At 44.5% G+C, this 23022-nt stretch overlaps 1 long non-coding RNA gene across 3 annotated transcripts in view; it reads right to left on the reverse strand.

The window, feature by feature from the left end:
• Positions 1-207: 207 nt before the first annotated feature.
• Positions 208-23022, reverse strand: part of LOC142009497 (uncharacterized) — a 138233-nt gene continuing 115418 nt past the window's right edge. For all 3 annotated transcript variants that reach the window (XR_012644492.1, XR_012644494.1, XR_012644493.1), the window contains 4 exons: positions 19559-19706; positions 17137-17292; positions 3261-3411; positions 208-1324 (listed from right to left, as the gene is read on the reverse strand). This is a non-coding gene — a long non-coding RNA (uncharacterized LOC142009497). The remainder of the gene's footprint in view (positions 1325-3260; positions 3412-17136; positions 17293-19558; positions 19707-23022) is intronic.

Here is a 23022-nt window from a genome sequence, read left to right on the forward strand (position 1 = left end):
TCCAGTCAAGCATCAGGCCCCATAATGCGAGGCACTATGCGCACAGAATGAAACGCCAGACTGTAGCACTCTCTACCTCAAAGTAGCAGCCTGAACCCCCATGTTCACCATTGCCATATAACTATAGGTTTTGTACAATGCATACCTTATGAGGTACAGAACTATTTTTAAAATCTTGACCTTAATAACCTGTTGAATTGTATGTACTACCAGTCATATGTGTTACTGAAATACGTTGTGATGTTGGGAAGTGCCCACAGCCAACCTTCCTGGGCTTAATGGCCCATCAAAAAATGCCACTCTTCCAGAACCTCCATAGAGAGGGCAAGTATACCATGAGGCTGCTTGACCTCCATGTCACAGCAAGGAGCTTTCTAGAATTTGGACAGAATGGTTAAATGAGGGTCAGTTTCATCACCACTTGGCCTCTCCCTCCCCATCTCAACACCTGGAGGATCAGCAGGAAGACAAATACTTTAAACTGGAGGGATTGGCTGCACAGTAAGAAGGAATTCAACCTGTGAAATAAAGACCTGTAAACTGACTGAAACATCCAGTGAGGTGAACAACGGCTTGATTCAAGTCTTGCTCAGTTGTAGAATTTACACTCTGAGTTTATTTTTATCCTTATATAACAGACTTTGATCTCTCTGCCTACTACTTATAATCCCTTCAAACCTATCTTCCTGTGAGTAATAAATCTGTTTTTCTATTTTATCTAGAACAGCGTGATTTTGGCTGAAGTGCTTGAAGAATTTCAGCTAAGATTAATGAGGGCTGTTGCATGTCCACTACCCTTTTGTTAGACCAGTGAACCAATTAATGAGCTTACGCCATCCATGGGAGTCTTGAGCTGTGTAAGATTATATATTGCTGGGGTGCAATGCTGCAGGCTGCGATCTCTCTGCATGACCCATGATTGTTCCAGAGAAGTTTCACAGATGTGTGAGGGGTTCCAAATGCTGACAGCTTTGTGGGAGATGATCCAGGTTGGAGAGCTGGGCCACAGCAGACCCACAGTTCCAGGTTATACCCCAGGGAATGGATCATGTCACACAGGGCCTGTCCCAGGATCACTGTATTAACCCCCTTTTTTACTTAACTGGCACTATATACAAATAAGGTAAAGCCTGGGATAACGTTTGCCTTCTGCCCACAGCTAGAAACAGTAAAGAGAGTCACTGCGCTCACTACTGCCTCAGTTTATCTAACAGAGATGTGAGTCTTCAGGTCATTATTTGTATTAAGGTACTTCCCAGAGGCCCAACCAAGTACAGTGCTGTATTCTTCTAGGCACTGCGTAACACATGGAAAGACACGATTCCTGCAATGAGAAGATTCATAAAGTGATTTGAGAGCCTTTCACCAAAAGTGCTCATGTAAGTGCAACATATCATTTTGCAGCCTAAATTATTCCTTATAGTGTGGAGGCCTGGGGAAGGTACTCTCCTGGCTGTTATGTCCTTGCTTCATGATATTGCACCCTCCCTTTTCTCCTGCCCTGATTTTAATGGCCCTATCTTTCCCTTCTTTTACAAGGACAAGCCTCGAATTGTAACAGCCAGTTTGAGATAGCCCTTCTCTGAATGCTCCTCTCTCAGTTTACTTTAACTTAATTATGCTCTAGTCCATTGGTTCCCAAACTGGAAGGTGGGCCCCCTGAGAGGGGAGGGGGCATGAAGAAATTCCAAGGGGACTGCAAGGCTGTGAAATTTTCACAGGGCTTTCCTTCTGCTGGAACACCACAGAATGGTGTTCTGGCACCATTTTCATGGCAATGCCATTTTGAAAGATGGCTGGGCTAGGTATTATTCATCCATTTTCATTGATGTACCTCTGTGAAAAAAGCTTTTCAAGTTAAGTCTCAATAAAAATGAAACAAAGGAACTAGCTGGATGTCGAAAATGATTTGTGTTGCACACTTCATCTTTCAAACCTACGATTTCCCAACTTGTGAAGAAAATGCAGCATCATCCTTCACATTAAATTTGTTTTGCTTCTGCTATTTCTGATATTAAATTACATTTTTATTAAATTTTGTGGCCAATAAAAACTATTTGTGCTTAGTTTTAATTTTAAATAATTTTATACCAAGTTTTTGTGTTTATTTTCAATTTTAAATTATGAACAGAATTTTTTGTTAGAAGGGGGCTTGAATGATGGTAAAGGAGGTGGGGGGCATGAGGGTTTCTTGAGAATTAAAATGGTGGCGTGATGCTGAAAAGCTTCTAGCCTGTTCTCCTCATGGGCCCAGGCCTGCTGACAGGGAGCAAAGGGAGCACTCTGGGAAATTTAAAGGATGGGAGGATCCCAGTTGCTGCTGGGGTAGCTCTGCTGAAAAGCATCTCTTGATTGAAAGAATTTTGATATGCCCCATGTAGGATCTGGGGCAGGGTTAGTCAGCCTCAGAACCTGCCTGGGGCATATCAAAAGCCGTTTTTAGTAAGAGATGCTGCTGCAGCTTTTCCCAGAGCAGGTAGGTTTGATCTGCTGTGAGAGAAGCTCAGTGCAACTCCCCTGGGCTCATCCCAGCAAGTAGGGGCTGGAGATATGCCAGCCAAGGGCTCCGCTGGCAGGGGACAGACCTTGTGGCCTAGGAGAAGAGCTATGGGCCCTGCTGAGGGAGAAATACATGAGGCCCATTGATTTCTGCCCTCGGGGCCAGAATTGTGGCCAAGGGACCTGCACAGAGATTTAGATCTTGTGTAACTGCCCACAGGCAGACTCAAACGCAGGACCTCTAGAGCTTAGTGTGGGTTACACTTGCACCAGATGTCACCACTCAGACAGCAGCCTCCCACAGCCCAGGCTCAGCTACAAGGCTGGCTGACTTTTTGGTGGAGCTGCTCAAAGGACTGAAGGGTTCACTGCTTTCCCAGCAGGGCATCCATCATCCTCTGCTCCTATGACAGCGAGGAGAAGAGCAAAAACAGGCAGCACCACGTGCATCCCACCACATTCAGTGCCTGCTCTATTTGTGCTAGTCTGACATGCCTAGTGGAGCTACACTCTGCATACTCTCATCTCACTAGGGTCCTGCTGCTTCACTGATCGTCATAACCACAGATGTTTATAGCAATGTATTCCTCCATTAACCATGTCACCGAATTCTGTGTCCCCCCCACCACCCCACCCTCGGCTCTTCTCTCAACATCAGAGGCTCAGGCACACTTCTTCCTTTACCTAACACTATGAGACGGCATAAAATAACCCCATTGACCATCAACCATATTAATTTTAAAAGTGAGTCATTGACATACAAGAGGTCAGAACTTCCCGTTTTATGACTGTATGTTTGCAGTTTGCTCGTTCATTTACAACAGTAGCAGACTGTTCCATCTCACTCACGCAGATCTTCACCAGTATACTTGCAAAATAAGTGTCATTCGCAGAGAGAAATCAACAGAAGGGCTGCAACAACAGACAAAATGTGATGGTCACATTATTATTGCCCAACCAAAATGTTAATTCAGAAACAACAGCCTTGCAAAACTCTTCCAAACCCTGGTTTCTGAGCATATACTGGTACTGTTTAATTACCAGACTTCATTTTCTACAAATCCTATGGAAATGCTAAGACATTTTCCTACTTAGAAATGTACTCATGAATCCTGTACAGTGTTTATTTGTAATGAAACGATGTCTAAAGGCTCCAACTCATTGTGCTTGGCCTGGTACAAACAGAACAAAGAGATGAGCCCCGGTCTGCAAAGCTTATTTATAAAAGTGTTGCTCAGCTGCTCACATGTTTCCACCCACTACATAGTTCAGACTAGGTCTGGCCAACATGATTTTTTTTTTTTTTTGGAACCATTATACAGCAGAGCCTGCTTGGAGTGATTCTGATGTCAACTACCCATACTCGGCTTCCTGTAATGGTCTGTCACCTGATCCTGCCTTAACAAATTGGTCGAGTCATCTGTGAAAATCAGCTACGAGGCTGCAGCATCTTGTATCCTCCTGTGTAGTACTGCAGTGTGCTACTAAAAATAGCTGCTGTCTTCAACTCCAGAGTGGCTGCTTTCTGAAGACAAGGGAAATTATTTTGGTACTGTGTGTGTATAAACAGCTTTGCAATATTCTACCATCCTACTCACACAGACTGAAATTCACCCTTGGGCAGAGGGCCAACACAAAGCTTATGTCCCACTTAAACATTGTTTGTCCCGCTTTTACTGTAGACAGCTGTTTCTAACTCTTTTTCTTTGGAGTGTTTCTCTTTTGTTGGTTTCATAATCGCCTACAGAGTTCTACATTGTGATAACGTCTAAATTCTTGTACTAAACAGTGAAGAACATTGTGTCAGTATCTAGTGTACTTTTAACATTGTATTTAAACAATGAAATTCTAATCCCAGTTAACCTGATGTAAATCTGGAGAAACTCCCCCAGTTATGTCAGTAAAGTAGCCACCGGAGAGCAGAATCAGGCCTTATGTTTCTGAAGTGTTTTTGCAGAAAGTTGAAATTCACCTCTCGGCAGAGAGACAGCAAAAGTCCTGCATGCTCCGTAAACCCCACTTAAATTGTACATTTGAAGTGGTGCACAAAATTTGTAGGCTTTTTGCCTAGAGATGAATTTCACTCTGCTGCAGTAGTAGTATTAAGTAGCCTTCTCGTATTTCAGAAGCACCAAGAGGACAGGCAGCACAGGGCCTCCTTGAGCTAGTTACTGTACAAACAGACGACTACACTCCCTGGCTACGACTACACTACAAGATAAATTCAATATTTAACAAATCCAATGTTTGAAGCTTTTTCTTATGAATTCAAATTCAAGTGTCCACAAACCTTATTGAAATTCAACTCACCATTTTTCAGTGTCAAGTTTCTGCTTCCCCATTGTCCCATGCAAGTTTGCCAGCACAAGCAGTGCATTTTGGGCACCTATGCTACAGTGCCCTGGTTGCTTGTGGGTGTTTCATGTTAGAATCCCAGAATGCAAAGCACTGTCCCAGAATTCAGAGCACCCAGTGACAGAATTAAGCCCTCCTGCAAACCACCCAGGTTCCCTGTGCCGCACGTCCTCTGAGAATGTAGGCGTAGCAGCAGGCAGCTGTGCTATCAGCCCTGTCCAGACCTGCCCAGTTCCTTCAGCCATGTGTCTGGACCTTTATATTTGCAGGCCTGGACACTGCAGAATTCAAATTTTAATTCTATCAAAAATTTGTGGGCTTCCTGTGATCTTCTTCCTGCGCACGTGGAAGGACAGCAGCAGAGAAGGTAGCAGCCATACATGGAGGGTCACTGCGCAGCTTTGTGGGATACATCGGGGACACTTCTGCAGGCTAATAGATTAGAATTAAAGACACAGCACTTCCACACTAGCCTTTATTTGAAAACTTTAACTTAAAATTGACACTATACCCATCTGGTAATATCAACATTTTGTTATCGGTATTAGGGCTCACTAATTCAAGCTAATGGTATCTACAGAAAGCAACTAAATTCACCCTCTGACAAGAGAGCCTGTTGATATAGTTGGGCCTATATATTTACCCCTATTGTCAGTTTAACCGTAAAAAGTAACTGTTACGTTCATAAAACGTCAAAATCCCACCAAATGTTGATGGGAAAAGGCACAAAATGGAGACAAAATAAATCTAAACCAAAATTGGTGTCAGCAACTAGGACTAGTGGTGGATGAAAGAAAAAGGAGAGGGGGTTATTTTCCCCATTTGGGGTTCTTAAAGACAGAGATTTGGGGAGGAAAAATCTCTACTAGATTGAGCTTCACCATCATGGCTGCCACTCCCACCATCTCCTGGTATGCCAGGCCTTCTTAATGCTGACTCTGAAAGATATCCTGACCAAACTGGGCGAGAAAGAGGGAGCCAGCTGACACCACCACCTCCACTGCCTCTGGCTAAATCCTGAATATCACATGAGATGTGAGACTGTTTCTCCATCTTGCGTGCATGTGCACACACACATTCCTATTCTTTCTCAGACCTTTCCATTTTCTTTATGGCTGTGTTTACACTGCCCCTCCCCTTTTGAAAGGGGGATGCTAACGAGACACTTTGGGATAAGCTAATGAGGCACTGCAATGAATATGCAGCACCTCATTAGCATAATGGCAGCCACAGCACTTCGAAAGTGCTGCTTTCAATCACACACGGCTCATCTGCACAGGGTCCTTTTCAAAAGGACCCCGCACATGTCGAAATCCCCTTATTCCTATTTGGTTATAGGAATAAGGAGATTTTGACGTGTGCAGGATCCTTTCAAAAAGGACAACATGTAGATGAGTCACGAGCGATCAAAAACAGCACTTTTGAAGTGCCATGGCTGCCATTATGCTAATGAGGCACTGCATGCTCATTGCAGTGCCTCATTAGCATATCCTGAAGTGTCTCATTAGCATCCCCCTTTCAAAAGGGGAGGCTAGTGTAGACACATCCTATGATTAATATGAGTCTGGCTTAGCCAACCAAGACTATATATTTTGCAGCACTGCTATAAGCCTGAGATGAGAGAGGAGCACATACAAAGTAGTGACCTGAACAGCCCAATCCTAGTATGAGTTTGCTAGGTTTGGGAATGGTTAATAATCAGACTGTGTACAGTGCCCTTCTTCTCCAACAGTAAGGTGGCAAGTGAAAAATCACTGCCAGAGACAGAAGTTGCATTTTTGCTCTTTCGTGTTCTTTTCTCTCCCCGTTCTGTGTGTGAGTTTTGTTTTGGCTTCTCAGAAATGGGATCAGACTTTAACAATGACAGCTCTAACCCACCTGTACTAATTTCTACTTTTTCCCCAAAAAGGACAATTATTATCACCTATACAACTGTCAAAAGAGGGGTTTTTTTTCTTTCTAAAATCTTTCAACAGCTGAAGGGAAAGGGAACAAGGGATGTTGTTAAAAATGAAAGCTTTACATAATACTTCCCATTTCAAAGTCTTTAACTCTTTTGCCTTCTTTTCTGTAATTTTACTAAAAGGATGTTTAATCATAATGCCCTAAGGTCTCTGTGTATCACACTGCCAACCTTGTTCAAGGCTGGATTGAGTTACATTTACAGTTTTGGGGCCTCTTTTCCATCTAAAATTAACCCAAGTCCCTAGACAGCAGCTGTGTTATGTATTCAATTTTTCATCTTCAGGAGCATCTTAAGTCTAATATAGGGCAGCTGTATGGGGAGATGGGATCAAAGAAAAATGCTATAGTCACACACATACAAACTTTGGCAAAGTTTCCATCTCTGCAATGAGTCAAGCCAACATCATGGCACTCATCACTTGAAAACCATGGGAAAGTTATCTGTAGGTTAAAGGATGGCTGTTGTGCTGCCTTTTTGTCTCAGAAAATCAAAGAGGTGTAGAGGATTTCATTCCCCTGGTTAGGCTGCATGTGTTTCTTACCATCCTGTAGCAACCCAAGGTGTGTGCCTCAGTTTCTCTAAACACAGCCTCAGTGCATAGTGATGATGGGCGTTTCGGTGTAATGACTTCTCACATGTAGGCAGTGGCCCTCCCATGCTCCTTGTAACCTAGGCAACCAGAACAAAGGAGGGACCTGATTGGTTGGAACTGAAACTGGGCAGTTGAATGGGAAGTCTCTTCTGGCTGGACAGAGAGGAAGGAGGGCCAGGGCCCCAGCTCGGGGAACCCCTCTGGGCCCCTTCTCCCGTAATGTGGATTGTACTTACTGCTTATTGTTTCTGTGCTGATAGGTCTGTTCTGCACTGTGCCACTCCTGTCTACCTGCTGCATGAGAGTCACATCTGACTGCAGATGGGGTACAGGGCCCAGTGACACCCACACTCTGTGATACACTGCCTTTTTGTCCCAGGAAATCAAAGACAAGGTGAGTTAGCTCTGGATCCCAAAGTTCTGGGAAAGAGGTTTGGATACACAGTCCCAGCTTTGGCCCTTCTCTAGCTGCATTTGGCTTTGTCCCTTCTTCCTAAGAGATCTTCCCTTCAGTCCTCACCATACTTAAACATTCACAAGAAAGTTCCCATCCCAACTAGCTCACATAGAAAAATAAGGACAATATTTTGTCCTTGTTAGGCCTTGTCTGCAGAAGGAACCCTACCAGCATTACTGCCCTACTATAATTATATAACTCCCTGTACCGACACATCTTCCAAAATGAGTGCTCATGTGGGTGTTCTACTGGTATAATTTATAGCAGTATAATTACACCAGTATGGTAATGATAATAAATTTCCCCATGTAAATAAGCCCTTGGAAAGGTATCAGTCCATGCTTCTTCCAGTATATGCAATGTGAAGAAGGATGGTTTTGTGGTTGTCATTGTTGCTGCTCTGAAATGCAAGGGATAAACTAAAAGATTCTAAATGCCAGAAAGGACCATCAAGATTATAAAGGTTGACTCTCTGCATATTGCAGGCCACAAAGCCTCACCCACCCACTCCTATAATAGACCCGCTAGCCTCTGGCTGAGTTACTCAAGTCCTCAAATCATGATTCAGAGATTTTGAGTTGTGGAGAATCCAGCATTACTCTTATCTTACACCTGCAAATGACCCATGTTGTCGGAGAAAAGAAACAAGAACCAGAATCTCTGCACATCTGAACCAGAGGGAAATTCCTTACTGACCCCAATATGGTGATCAGTTAGATCCTGAGCATGTGGGTGAGACGGCCATCAAGAAGCATGGAGAAGTGTTCTCTGTGGTAACTTGGAGCCCTCCCCATGTAGCATCCTGTCTCTGGCCGCTGGAGATATTTGCTGCTAGAGTCGCAGGTCTGCTGTACGCCATTTTAGATATGAGTTCAGTTCCAAGCTCGATTACAGCTTCCCTGCATGACCTTGGATGAATCACTTACACTTTTCGCCACCATTCTCCAGTTATACATTTGAGAACAACAGTTCCTTGCTCCCACGTTATACCTGTTTTGTTTCTTCGGTGTGTTAGCTCTTTGGACCAAAGACATTCTTTTACTGTGTATTTGTGCAGCAGCTTGCACATCGTGAGCTCTGTGTCAGATAACTCTTGATTCCCTCCATAAAGCACAAAAGACAAGACAGGTGGCACCAGGTTAAGAAAGAATGATGTGACGATGATCCAGAATGAAGGAGTTCCATGACATTTCTGAGCCACCTGATTGCAGCAAGGACAGGACTGTATCCTGCCAGTTCAGCCCTGCTACATTTCAGCAGTAATGTGCAGCTGCACTACTCAGGGGGCAGCAAGCCTATTGCCACACCCACTCACAGAGTGCACCTTATCCCACAGTAGGCCTGCAAAGGAGTGACTGGGGCCTGGCCCTGTTTCATCCCCTCTGGGACATGACTCGCTCTAGGATTACATGGGCAGCCTGTGCTGTGTAGGGGTACGAGTTGTGGTTTCTGGTATCTTTTCTCCTTCCCTCTCCACCCACCTGCTAGACAGCTGGGCTCCTTCTGGCCCCAAAGGAGGAGATAAGTAACACAGACACCAACTGTGGATCCAGACATTGGAGCCCTACCTTTGCAAATCTGGGGCTTTGGTGTGTCCCATTACAAGGCTATGGCCAGCCATGAGACGCAGATCTGAGTTCCGATCCTAACACCCCCTGGACTCCCCACATCATAGGGGTATTTCATATAGGCCAAGAATTAGTAAGCAGATCCAGCTGCAGCTTCGGTTTTATCCTTAGGTACTTCAGACGAGGTGGTGTTGGAACAGAAACAAATAAGCACAGTATCCCAGGAGTGCTACCAATATCTGTAGCACTATTAAGCTCATGTCATCTTTTCATTTGGGAGAGAAAAAAACCTGACCCTATCAGCAAACTGAACCCCAGCCTGCTCTGAGCACACTGGATGCAAGGATAGCTTGCCCCCCGCCCCCAGCTCTGCCAAAAAAGCCCCTGGTGAATGCCTCTGCTAAGCCAGATGTGGTCTTCATATCTCATGCTCTGTGTAGGTGTTGCAGAGTCAGAAGCAGAGTACTCCCATGGAGACCCAGAGTCGTCCACAATTTGAAGACAGTTGGCAGCTCAAGTCCAGTATGATACACACTCAGAACTTGCATGGGGAATTTCAGCAAAGGAGAAAGGGCCTGTTGTGGTTGAGGAGATGACAGACAAATCTGGGCTGGGAACTGAGAGAGCCTAAGAGTCAGCGAGCATCACTGGGGGAAGGAGCCTGGGATATGTCTGAACTGGGAGATAGAAACAGAACTGGAAGCAGACAAGATTGGAGGGTCAAGCTTCAGATAAGCATCCTTTAGCAACTTTTTGGGCTTCTTCTTGCTGGATACAAGCAAGGTCTGTCCCATACTCTAGTATGAGCAAGGTGTTTTCAGCACAGTAGTGGTGGCGGAGGCAAAGGTAGATTTATGCTGCATTTATGATAGCTCAGTCCTATGGCCAGGCAGGGACTAATCTGGCCCTCAGATTAACAATCACCTTGTTCTCAAAATCTTGGTCAAGGTTTGTGTGACCCAGACAGGAAAAATTGAACATTTGTAAGATTCTCAAATCCTGCTTATCTGCTGCCTCTCCTTAAGCCACTGTGTATCCATGATGGGCTTAACACCCAAGTGGCTCCCTCATGCATTCCTATTGATTATCAAGCTGCCAGGGAAATAGAAACAACAGCACATGACCTATGTGACCAATCAGAGTTAACTAAAACATCTATAGCTTTGAGGATCGATACAACTTCCAGCAACTGCTCATGGTCAATCCACAGACTATTTAGAAAACCCACACAATGCAAAATTCATTTAGTAAACCTGAACAAGTGCACTTGAGAACATCACAAACTGCACGTGACTGTTAGTTATGTAGACAGAGAGGCTAGTTCCATGAGTAAATAACTTGCTGCAAACAGACCTGCCGACAGCAATTCCAGGTCCCTGGGCACAACAGTCAGTGGGCCCTGGCGCATACACAAGTCATGGACACAGGCTGCCTGACATTTAGGAAGTGCTGCACTTTCCTGGCAACGCCCAGCAAGCTGCCAGCTGCACTGCTGGGCACACTCTCCTGGCTTAACCAGGGCTTCCGCCTGCCCCCTCGGTCAGGTTGTCAACTGTCTAATTGTGCAAACACAAAGATCTCTGCCCTGCTCTCTGCCCCAGTCTTCATGCCATGCCCCTGTCCCACCCCTTCTCCGAGGCACCACTCCTGCTCACCCCCTCCCTCTGTCACTTGCTCTCCCCAACCTCCACTCACTTTCCCCTGGTTGGGGTGCAGGCTCTGGGAGGGACTTTGGGTGCAGGAGGGGGTGTGGGCTCTGAGAAGGAGCTTGAGTGTGTGGTACAGGTTCTGGTCTGGGGCAAGTAAAGGTGCAGGAGAGGGTGCCAGCTGTGGGAGAGAGTTTGGGTACAGGCTCTGAGCTGGGGAAGGGGGGTTGGGGTGCAGGAGAGGGTGAGGAGGGTGGTACTTACCTCAGGTGGCTCCTGAATGCAACTGGCAAACCCCTGACAGCGTCTCCCAGGCAGGAGCAGAGAGTCTTCCTGTGCTGCCCCTGCCCACAAGCACCACCCCCACAGCTCCTACTGGCTGCAGTTCATGGCCAATGGGAGCTGTGGCTTTGGTGTTCAGGGTGGGGACAGCATGTGGAGACCCCTCTCCCAGGGGCCGCAGGGATGTGCCAACTGCTTCTGGGAGTGGTGTGTGGCAAAAGCCACCAGGAAAGCTGCCTTCCTGCCTTAGCTCTGCTGCACGGCCACCAGCAGCCAGGGCCCCCTTTTAAATCACCAGAGCCTCTGGGCAATTGTCCCCTTTCCCTCTCCCCTGTTGGTGGGCCTGGCTGCAGATGTGCTTGGCTCTGCTCACTATCTACCTTGTGGGTGTTGAGCTCCTTATCTCATTAATGTAGGAAAACTGCCAGACATCTTCGGATTTACATTTCGATGTAAGGCTCTGATACACTTTAGTTCAAACAGGAATTAACGTAGGGAAAGCCTCTGACTTGTGTTATGTGGGTCAGATTAGATTATCACACTGATCCTGTCTAGCCTTGGAATCTGTAAATCTATGATTCAGCAAAGCACATGCTTACCTCGACTTCAAAGGGAGTTAAGCAATTGCTTACGTGTTTTGATGAATTAAAATGAACATAAGCATATGCTCTGCTGAAGTGTATCCTAACTATACAAAATTACTACTTTTTCAACATTTATTTACTGTATCTAAATTAGGGACCAAAGTCACCTGACCCTGTCTCTTTAATAGCATATGTATACTGATATTATGCAAGAAAATACTACAGTATGATATTATCATTATCTTAACATAAGTGCAGTTAGTATTAGCATAATTGCTGTCATGTACTTATTGTTATCACTGAGATATTGTTGCCCTCTGCTGGTTTTCAGTATTAAGACACAGATGTGTTTACAACACTGACGTGAGCTAAAGCAAGTTGGAGGCAGTTGGTGCCTTGTTCCTCATCTATTACCACCTGTCATCAATATTGCTCGCATAGAGATAAGAAAAAAACTAGCTAGTAGGTTTCAAAGACAAAAGCACTTTGACTTAATTTCTGTGCAATGAGAAATCTCTCTCTTCCTATATGATTTGGTCTTGGCTCTCAGTCATCTTTTCGCTGGCTTCCAACTGCCTGCCTGAATAACATCTAGCAGTGTAATTGGCGGGCCAGCTTGTTAAGCTGCAGTCAGACACTGGAGGACAAGAGCGGTGGCGTGTGTTGATTTGATACAGCACTCCTCACTAGGGACAAGTCTATTATAAATGATGTATAGGCCGGGGTCACTTCATCCACCGCAGCGGCATGATTATTGCTAGGTTCTAGCTACACAGCAGCAATTCCTTGCCAGCAACTTGTGGGAATGGGAGTGTAAGGAGAAATGATTCCTTCAGCTGAAGCGACAGGGAAAGTTTGCGGGCAGAAATGTAATCAACTGAGTGGGAATTCTAGCAGAAAACCCAAACTCCCCCTCCCTTCTCCTCCCCTCCCTTCCTTAATAGCCACAGATGCTATTCATTCACCATGGAGAGCTGATACACAGTACTGGCATCAAATGCAGTACCTATCTGCACGATGTACATACACTGCCGATGTTAGCCAGGAAACGGATTTCAGCTACATGGACAAGAGTCAGGTTTGCACATGCTGCCAGCACCCAGAAAAGCTGCAACTAACCTGGGGCAAGACCCTTCTTTAGGGTTCCACTTTGCTAGGTGGTCAGCATCTCTGGGGTGGCTCTGACGGCCTTTAACTCCAACTGGGCAAATCCCTAAAGATGTGAGGAGGCCCTTACTGCCTTGCAGGGCAACTCAACTATGACCTATCCCAGCAACTCAGTGAGATGGATTCACAAGCTAAACCAAGCAGATAACAAGATTTTAGTAGGTCCTTCCCACTGTCTCTGCAGTGATCCCATGAAGGCTGCCAGCCTCCAGGGTTGTATGGAGTTTCCAGGAATTAAAGATTTATCTGTAATTTAAAATGGGTGTGTGATGGAACCTCCAGGAATATGATCAACCAAAACTGGCAACCCCTAAATTCCATGGATATGGGTAACCACGGTTAGCAGTAACCCCTACCAAGCTTCCTATATATGTGGCAGCGGAAAGGTAAGTCAGAGGGCCATGGAGATCACAGGACTTAGATCCCCTGAGAAAGTCAGGTGTGAAAAGGGAGCGCTAACCTAGCAGACTGAGGCCTTAAAAGTGGATATAGTCAAATCAGGGCAAAAAACACTGGGGATGTTCTAAATTCAACCAGGCATATTATAAGGCGAGCTCGTAGCACTGTCTTTTATCATAGCTGCCAGATACTCTTCACTGTAAAATACTCTTCACTGCCAGATACTCTTCACTTCAGTATTAAGTTGTTCGTAACTTTTCCCAGATTTAACCATTTGGGCTGAAATCTTCCATGCCAGGTACCTGCCTCAGGCTAATATTTTGGGGGGAAAACGTGAGCCAAAGAAGTTTCAGTTATTGCCAAGACCAGGGAGCAGAAAAATGCATGTTTACCGAGACTAAAATGTTCTAATGACATTTTCTTTAAGATGCTTTAGCAACCCCCATACTTTTAAATTTGACAGAACGATGACGTTTCTGAGATGTGCTTTTTTGTGTGCATGAGAATGCACCTGAACTTGGCCAAATTACAAGCCCTTTTAAAACATCAGTTTGCACATGCTCAGTAGAGACTTCAAATTTTCGGCCCCTAATCTGAGAACATGGATCCTGTCCCTCCTATGCTCTCAATGACCATTGCCTCTCACTAATGAGCTTTGAGAAGCAAGACATTTGATATGAATGCTGATGAGACAAGAGGTGGATTGGTGCAAGGGAACAGCTTAGGACAAGGTGCCCCGGAGGACAGGAGCTCCAGTTCATTAATTCTTTCCACAGAGATTTGCCCACTCTGGGTCATATAAGAATTCTTGCCCCTCTTCAGGACTCTGAGCCCCCTTCTTTGTCTGAACTTCAACTCCAGCTCAGTCTCTTATGTCAACCACCCCTAACTCTCCTTGGAGGTAGGGAGTTGTGATGTAAGCAGTTCCTCTGTCTCACCTTCAGACAGGAGTCCCCCAACTCTCCTCCTTGGAGCTGGAGTTGTAACTTAGGCCAACAGTAGGGCCTTAATAAGATTCTCCTCCAGGTGTCCCTCAGCCCCCCAATTAACGTCAGGCTCAGAGGTTATGTGAGATAAGCGTTTACTTGGTAGGAGGCAGCATATCTGATGGGCCCCTCCCTATAACTCATCCCTACTGAACGGAACCGAGGGGAGATTTGCTCTGCTCACTCTGCAAGGCTCTGGGTCCTCACCCTGGCTGAAACAGTAATGGGATTTCCACACACGCTACTTATCTGCAGGACCGTGGACCTCTACCAGTATCTCTCAGGTCCTTGTATAGCTCAGACCTCCCAACATCTTTAAGGGCCATGCCACATGATAGATGGGCTGACTGCTAAGCAGCCCTGCCAATAAGAAGACAGACTACCCCCGCAAAAATCAGTAATGGAACATTCTCCTGATGGTGCACAGAACACATAGCAAAGTGCTTGGCTCTTAGAGGACCAATAAAAATGGCTTCCCATGAACAAATCTTTGTATTACCTCTTAACATCACCCTATTTTCACCCATATGGTTTGAGACTTTGGGAGGAGAAAAGTGGTGAAAGTCACGTATATCTGGGTAGGCCTGACTCCTGTCCAATACACCCAGTAGCTTGCAAGCCACTAAACTGCTTGGGAAATTGTGTTTGCCCATTATAGAGCATATGCAGTAGAACCTCAGGAGTTATGAACACTAGATGTATGAACTGACCAGTCAACCATGCACCTTGCTAGGAACCAGTCAAGTAGCAGCAGTGAGAAAAAAACAAAAACAAAAAAAACCCACCAAGTACAGTACAGTGGTGTATTAATCAGAAACTACTCAAAAAATAAGAGGAAGCAGCATTTTGCCTCTGCACAATAAAGTGTCACACTTGTAGTAAGTCAATCTTCAGTGGGAAACTTTTGAAGGAACCACCATGTTTTATTCAGTGTTATGAACATGTCAGAGATACAAACAACCTCCAGTCCGACACATTTGTAACTCCTAGGTTCTACAGTAGCTCAATTTGCTTCACTCAACCCCAGCAATGACTTAAAATATTGATTTTGATTTTGCAGGGATTGTTTTCCAATATGTACACCTCTCAGAATTGGCTTTTGTTTTCATTTTCATAAGACGTGTCATAAAAGGCTTTTGAAGCCCATGCTGCTTTTGGGCCACACCGTTCTGGGGGAGGGCTGGGACTGCCCCAACACTCAGAGGCAGCGCGGTGATGACAGTGAGTGTGTAGGAGCTGATGCTGGCGGATGCATGTGGTCCCCTGAGTGCACCCCCATGTCGCCTATGTAACTGCCCCTTAAATTATTTGAAGACTTACCAGATCACCTACTGGTCTTCTTTCACCCAAGCTTGAATGTGCCCCACAATTTTAAACTAACGTTTCTTTATGGGTCAGGTTTTCTAAACCTTTGGTCTTTTCCCTTTCTTAGACCCTTTCCAGTTTGTCCACACCTTTCCTAAAGTGTGGTACTGAGCAATAGATACAATGTTCTGGCTGAAGCCTCACCAACACCAAGTCAAGCAGGACAATTAACAGCTTTGGTATTGACTTCAGTAAGTAGTAAGTGTAGGGTCAAACCTAGGAAGACCAACTGCACAGCTCCTAGCAAAAGCTGACAGCACCTACTGACTTCAACGTAGAGTGCATAAAGATTAAGTGCATGTAAGCGGTGGAGCTGGAGCAAGACGAGGGGGCTGGAGCAGAAGGGGTGGGGCCAAGGGCTGTCAGCCCTCAGCACTGCCCAGAGCATGGTGCTGCCACTCACCTCCCCCCCGACCCCACCCCCTTACAGCAGTGTGCAGCTGGGGCAGCGCTGCTGCAGAGTTTCAACGGGGCTTGCAGCTCCAGCCCCTACTGCTGCCAAAGTGACAGTGGTATTGAGGCCCTTTAATAGGCCAGGCCCAATGCAACTGCTCCTTCACCCCCTCCCTTCCCCGTCCTCCTTCCCGTCTCCTGTCAGTGGGCCTGAACGTAAGCCTTGTCAGGGTCAGTGTTTAAGCAGCCACACATTAATGACCAAGATTATTTTCACTTCATATATGTGACCATATGCAAACTACAAAACAATTTGATTCGGTCTATACATAGTACACACTGTTTCTTCTCTATTGTCAACCTTTCTTTTTACATACCTCTATCAAACATAACTTGATCTACAAATTGCAGAAGCGTGATTCATCAATCATGCCTGACTTTTGATTATATCATAACCAGAGATTTTAGAGTTATGTTTAAACAGCTTTCTCTGTTTAGTTGTTGGCATTCAGTTCCCATTCTCAAACTTTACTACTTTGTTGTTGAAGGAGCAAATCTGTGTCTTATTGCTGAGATTAAGTAAATAACTGTCTATGGATCTTTTAAAAATGTTTTGAAACTCCATTATTATCATTCCAAGTGCTTAATCACAAAAGCAAACAAGCAACCAGATTTGCATAGCACACTGTGATTCATGGTAATGAAAATACTAATAAATAACATTGGAATCATATTGTATTATGACCTACATGGTGTAAACATTTGCTGAAAAGTAAATTTTTATTTGCTGTAGCCTGTATTCCCTGTGAACCACAAACAACCTCCAAAGTCTAATCTCAATGGAGTAGCATTGATATTAAAGGAGAAAAGAACTTACCAGGAGCAGAGAGGGAGGAAATATGTCCTTGAAAAGGGATTGTCTCAGAGGTCTCTGGATTCACAGTTGAAAGTTATTGGTAACATTAATTTACAATCTCGGAGGAGAAGACAAGTTAGTCTGCAGCTTCACTAAACACAAGCAGTCCTGTAGCACCTTAAAGATGAACACATTTATTTGCAGGCATTCTTTTTTAGTTCTGAGATTCGATTAATCAACAAATAAGGATTAACTCCACTGACTGGCACAAAGTATGTACGCATGTGTCATGAAAACATCTCCAAGCAGCTTCATCTACCCAGAATGCATGTATGCATGCATGTGTGTGTGAGGGAGGGAGGGAGGATGGGGGTTCAACGTCTTTGGATGGTAACAGAAGCAAATAATAATCATTAGGCTCTTTGGCATTTCCAACATACATTTGAAAGCTCAATTCTTGCTGTTTGCTAGTCTCCTGCTCTGTTGGACTACATCAGCTCTCCTTGAAATGTAGAAGTTTTGCTATGACTCAACCCACGTGATCCTGGGAATTCTTGGTGGAGTGGCATTTATTTCCTGCATTCTTTGCCATTAGTAAAAAATGATGGACAATCACAAGGCAAGGGAGGAATCTGGGCAGAAACTGCAATGGGGGAAAGTTACATAATAATGTCTTTTTTTTAATTTTAAAACCCTGGAGGCCTCCTGCCCAGTTGTGTGACCTGCACAGATTTGCCGCTGTCACTCCAGTGCCTGCAGCAAGCACAAGGAACACAGGTTCCCTGTCACCGTAAAGTGAGATCACCTGGACAACGGTGATGTGTGTGTACAGCCATGTTCTAAACCTAGGAAGCAACTTCTTGTGTTGTCATTTATTGTAGCAACAGGACCAAGCAACTGCCTGAGTCCCTAGTGACTTGCACAGCCAACCTCCTCCAGGACGTTCAAAGCAAGAGGCGGTGGTCACACTCTTGCCATGGGCTGCAGCAGTTCCAGCAATGTAGATGTGGTGCAGCCACCAGTCACAGAGCTGCTGAATGGCAGGGGAGTCAAGAACCAGGTAATGGCTTTTTCCAAGCAGGTGTGGAACAGGATGTTACAAGAAAAATCTGGGTGGATAGTAAGTCGGTAACATAAGTAGAAAGAAATGCCTCTCTTTGCACAGCTCTTTAAATCAGCCTTTAACACAGTGCTCGCCCAACCTCGAGAAAGCTTTGCATTGCAGAGGCACAATCAAGGCAGACTCACAGTATCTCTGTGCATGCAGGTTTATTGCTTGAAGGAGTCATTGTGGACATGGGAAGGTTTTTGTAATACTCTCCCTCCCTCCCCTAATTAAGGGTGCTAGAGCCTTCCAGTGGCACCTCCCACATCAGCAATGAATGATCACCTGTGTTTAAGTAAGTCTGCCCCAGAAGATTACATGTTACAATGCCTGAGGGCACTCTGGTGTAACCTGTGTGCAAGAAGACAATGTTGCATCTCTGCCTATGTGCTTTGAGAGGCTATATTATGCTATGGGTGTGGACAACGGATTCACCATTACGTTCAGGCAAATTCTTTTAGCGGTTTGCTTGTGTTCCAAGGTGCGTTCTGTACGCAGGTCACCCTTAAGCAACACCTCTTAACTTGGCTTGTGTCTAATCACTGATATTATGAAGGAAAGAAGTTACAAATGGGTTCTGTGCCATCCCTGTGTTAAGAACACATTGGTACAAATGCAGGAGAGTGGAACTCTAAGCAGTGTGTAGTGGGGAGAGTGCCTGGTTGCAGGCACTGCCCCGTCACACGCCTTGTCAGTACTAACTGCACACATTGTGGACACAGCATAACAGAGGAGCACAGAACTACTGCCTTAGCCACTTGCTGGGAGCATGAGGATTGTGCTTAACTGGACTAAAATGGAGCACACTGTTGCTGTCCTTTTTGCTATTACAAAATTGTGACTCATGGGGACTAGAGCTGAAAGCATAAGACATAAAAAATAATTAGAACCCGATCCTGCATTTCTTGGGCACCCAAAGCTGCCCCAGAGTTTTGAATGAAGAAGGCATGGAGGATGGGATCCTTGGGAAGTGATACTTTAAGACTCCTGAATGTTTACTGGGGTCACATCTTCTTACCTATTTGCAAACAAAACTTCATGTAGAGTGATTTCAAGCCTTTACCTGTGATCAAAGGCCAATGGGTGCCCTTGTCATCAAGGCATAAGGCCACTGCTTATGTTCTTGACATTCTTCTTCTTTTTGTTTCCATAACCAACCATCTGTGAGAAAACATGGCTCCTTGTCAGGGTGTTTCTGGAGCAGTACAGATGCTCAGCGGTGTTTTCTGCTCTGCTCTGCTCTGCTCTGCTCTGCTCTACACCTGACACTCTTATGGAACTATTTTAGGAACTTGTAAATGGGGTTGAATTTCCCAGAGTGCCTTTCTCATTTCTTACTTTTTCTTGCAGGAGAATAATGACCCATCTCAGAGAGCAGCTGGCTTCACCCTTCAGGAGAGGTCAACAGGGTCAAAAGGCACCTTGGACGGTGGTGTAAAATTTGAAGAGGAGCAAAGTGAGGATGGTGTGGAAAGGTTACTTTCTCCTACAGAAAAAAACAACAGGCAAAACACAGGTAAACAACTCATAGCAACCAAAAGGAAAGAGATCCAGAGCCATTCACCACTTTGAGCTGTGCTCCAACAGTTATGACACAGTGCAGAGTACTGCCTCATTGACGCCAAACATTTGCAGGGCTGGGCTTTCTAATCAATTGGTCAAATCTGACTCAAATTGGTACCCTCCAATTACCAGTGTTTCCTATAGTAACAGAGAGGAAGCCGTGCTAGTCTATACACTATCAAAACAAAAAGCAGTCAAGTAGCACTTTAAAGACTAGCAAAATAGTTTATTAGGTGAGCTTTCATGGGACAGACCCACTTCTTCAGACCAGAGCCATACCAGAACAGACTCAATATTTAAGGCACAGAGGACCAAAAACAGTAATCAAGGAGGACAAATCATTAAAAAATGACCAAGGTGAGCAAATCAGAGAGTGGAGGGGTGGTGGGGGAAGGTCAAAAATTAGATTAAGCCAAGTATGCAGACGAGCCCCTGTAGTGACTCAGAAAGTTCCCATCCCGGTTTAAACCGCGTGTTAATGTGCCGAATTTGAATATAAAAGCCAGCTCAGCTGTTTCTCTTTGAAGAACGGTGCGAAAGTTTTTTTCAGTAACACACATACCTTTAGGTCATTTGGGTCAATGACCTAAAGGTATGTGTGTTACTGAAAAAAACTTTCGCACCGTTCTTCAAAGAGAAACAGCCGAGCTGGCTTTTATATTCAAATTCGGCACATTAACACGCGGTTTAAACCGGGATGGGAACTTTCTGAGTCACTACAGGGGCTCGTCTGCATACTTGGCTTAATCTAATTCTTGACCTTCCCCCACCACCCCTCCACTCTCTGATTTGCTCACCTTGGTCATTTTTTAATGATTTGTCCTCCTTGATTACTGTTTTTGGTCCTCTGTGCCTTAAATATTGAGTCTGTTCTGGTATGGCTCTGGTCTGAAGAAGTGGGTCTGTCCCATGAAAGCTCACCTAATAAACTATTTTGCTAGTCTTTAAAGTGCTACTTGACTGCTTTTTGTTTTGACAGTGTTTCCTATGTGTGACTCACTTCTCACTATCATAACAGACAACAGTTTTTACCCTTGTTGGCAGGCTTGTACACTGGATCATGGATAGCCAATTCCCATCTCACTCCTACGAAAAGTCCCTTCCTCTGCTCCCCCAATCAGGATTGTGACGTACTGGCATTGACCCTGCCAGTATTGTTCCTGTTTTGTGGCTAAAATGGGGAATCTGGCCTTTCATAACCACTAAAGTCACATTCAAATGAAAGAACAAAATGGAAATAAATAGTTAGGGCTCAGATCCTTTGCTGGTGAAAAATGCCATAGCTCCAGCAAAGGCAACAGAGCTACATATATTTATACCAGCTGAGGACCTATCCCATACTGCGTAAGGAAACATTCGGCTTTGACCCTTGTTTAAGTTTAAAGTACTTTATCAAAAGAGTAGCTAAACTAACAGCAGATGTTGGTACACATTAAAACATTTATTTTTGCAGTTAAAATCCCTATTTGCCTGTTTTCTAAGTACTAGGAATAATTTGATTTGCATTAAATATACTTAGTCATACTGAAAAGTCTAAAGTGACTATTCTTTGTCACAAACAAGGTCTATAGTAAAATGGTATCTCCAACTGAATATTAAAGGAATAAATACTGGAAGTTGCAGCTTTTTAAGAACAACAAATTCTATTTCCATGTCTCTTGATTTCCTTTACATTAAAATGATACAGCTGTGTTCATGTGAGAACACTGCAGGTAACATACATAGCTAGACTGATAAATCTAAATGGGTAACATTGTGTTCTGGGGTAATGTGCTTTTTTATATATACACAGTTAAGGAAATATATAAATCAGAGTCCTTCTAGCAAACTTCATTAACCTGCCTGCAAATATTTGAAGCCCCTCAGGTAGAAAATGCTATGTAAGCACAAAGTGTTTTTAATAGCATTCACAGTTTGAGAGATGAGGACCTTAGAAATAGGGACTGTACTAATAATTGTAAGACACATTTTGTGATAAACAATATTTTGGTTATGTTTAACTTCATATTTGTCCTTTTCTCCACTTTGTAGAAATCACACAATTAAACATTGCTTTATCTTTTACATACTGAATCATACCTTTGATGACAGTAATAAGAGAAATATGTTGAGAAAATGCCAATGTGATTAGATCTTTTTCAACTTTTCTTGCTATATTTAAAATATGTTATGGTGGCTACGATAATGATAATTGTGCATATTTCCTAATTTTGTTAAAGAAAAATATAGTAAAATATATGTGTGTGTGTGTGTGTGTGTGTGTGTGTGTGTGTGTGTGTGTGTGTGTGTATTTTATATATACACACACACATACACACACACATATGTAATCTATGCTCCCAAGACTTCGAGGTCCTGCATTCAAGGAAGCAGGCTGAACATATAAATGCATGCTTTTTCATGTACGCTATTAAGCATGCTTAGATATATACACAGGCAACGCATGGGGGACCATGGGGGTTATGTGCCCCCTAGATTTTAATTGCTGAAGCAAGGTGCCCTCACTCTGCCCCTCTCCTCCACAGAGCATGGGGTGCCTCTGCATATATACAACAGCATGCAGGCAAAGATGGATTTTTCCTGAAAATGCATGCTTACAAACTTACCAGCCAAAAATTGCTAAGCTATTCAGAGAGTATCACTCATGCAGAAGCATAAAAAGAGAATAAAAGACCAATGATACTTTTGAGATTACTGTTCACAGTCTTCAAAAAGACATTGGGAGTGGCTAACTCACTGCTTGGAAGATGTTAATTTAAAGTGGGTGTTACATAATATTGCTGCAGCTAACTGAAAGAGTGCTTATCCTTTTAACACTCCTAATTTGAGAGCACCTTACCCTGTTTTTGCTGGCACACTTTTGGATGCTGGTTGGAAGGTTGTCCCCCTATGATTTTTGGGTGACAGCTAAAGATGACTGCTAAAATCACCTTAGGGCAGTGGAGCCGATTTGGGCTCCTGGAAGGGTTCCTCTCCTTCCGGTTCAGCGGATGGCCATTCCGTCCCACTGCCACGAGTACCAACCAACCCCCAAGTCACTAGTTCAGGGGGTTCCCACCTTGCCTCAGGTGGGTGAGAGGCGACAGTTCAAAGCCCCCTTGCCTTATTTCAGGCAGTTGCTCGGGAAAATCATCTCTCGTCAGGGCCTAGCCCTAGGTCAGGGCAACAGCAAGCCCACAGTCTTCGAAGGCCCCAGCCCTAACTCCGAGCAGGGCAATGAACCCACTGTCTTAGGTAGC

This window comes from Carettochelys insculpta, chromosome 2 (assembly GCF_033958435.1).
Source record: "Carettochelys insculpta isolate YL-2023 chromosome 2, ASM3395843v1, whole genome shotgun sequence".
NCBI classification, from domain to species: domain Eukaryota; kingdom Metazoa; phylum Chordata; order Testudines; family Carettochelyidae; genus Carettochelys; species Carettochelys insculpta.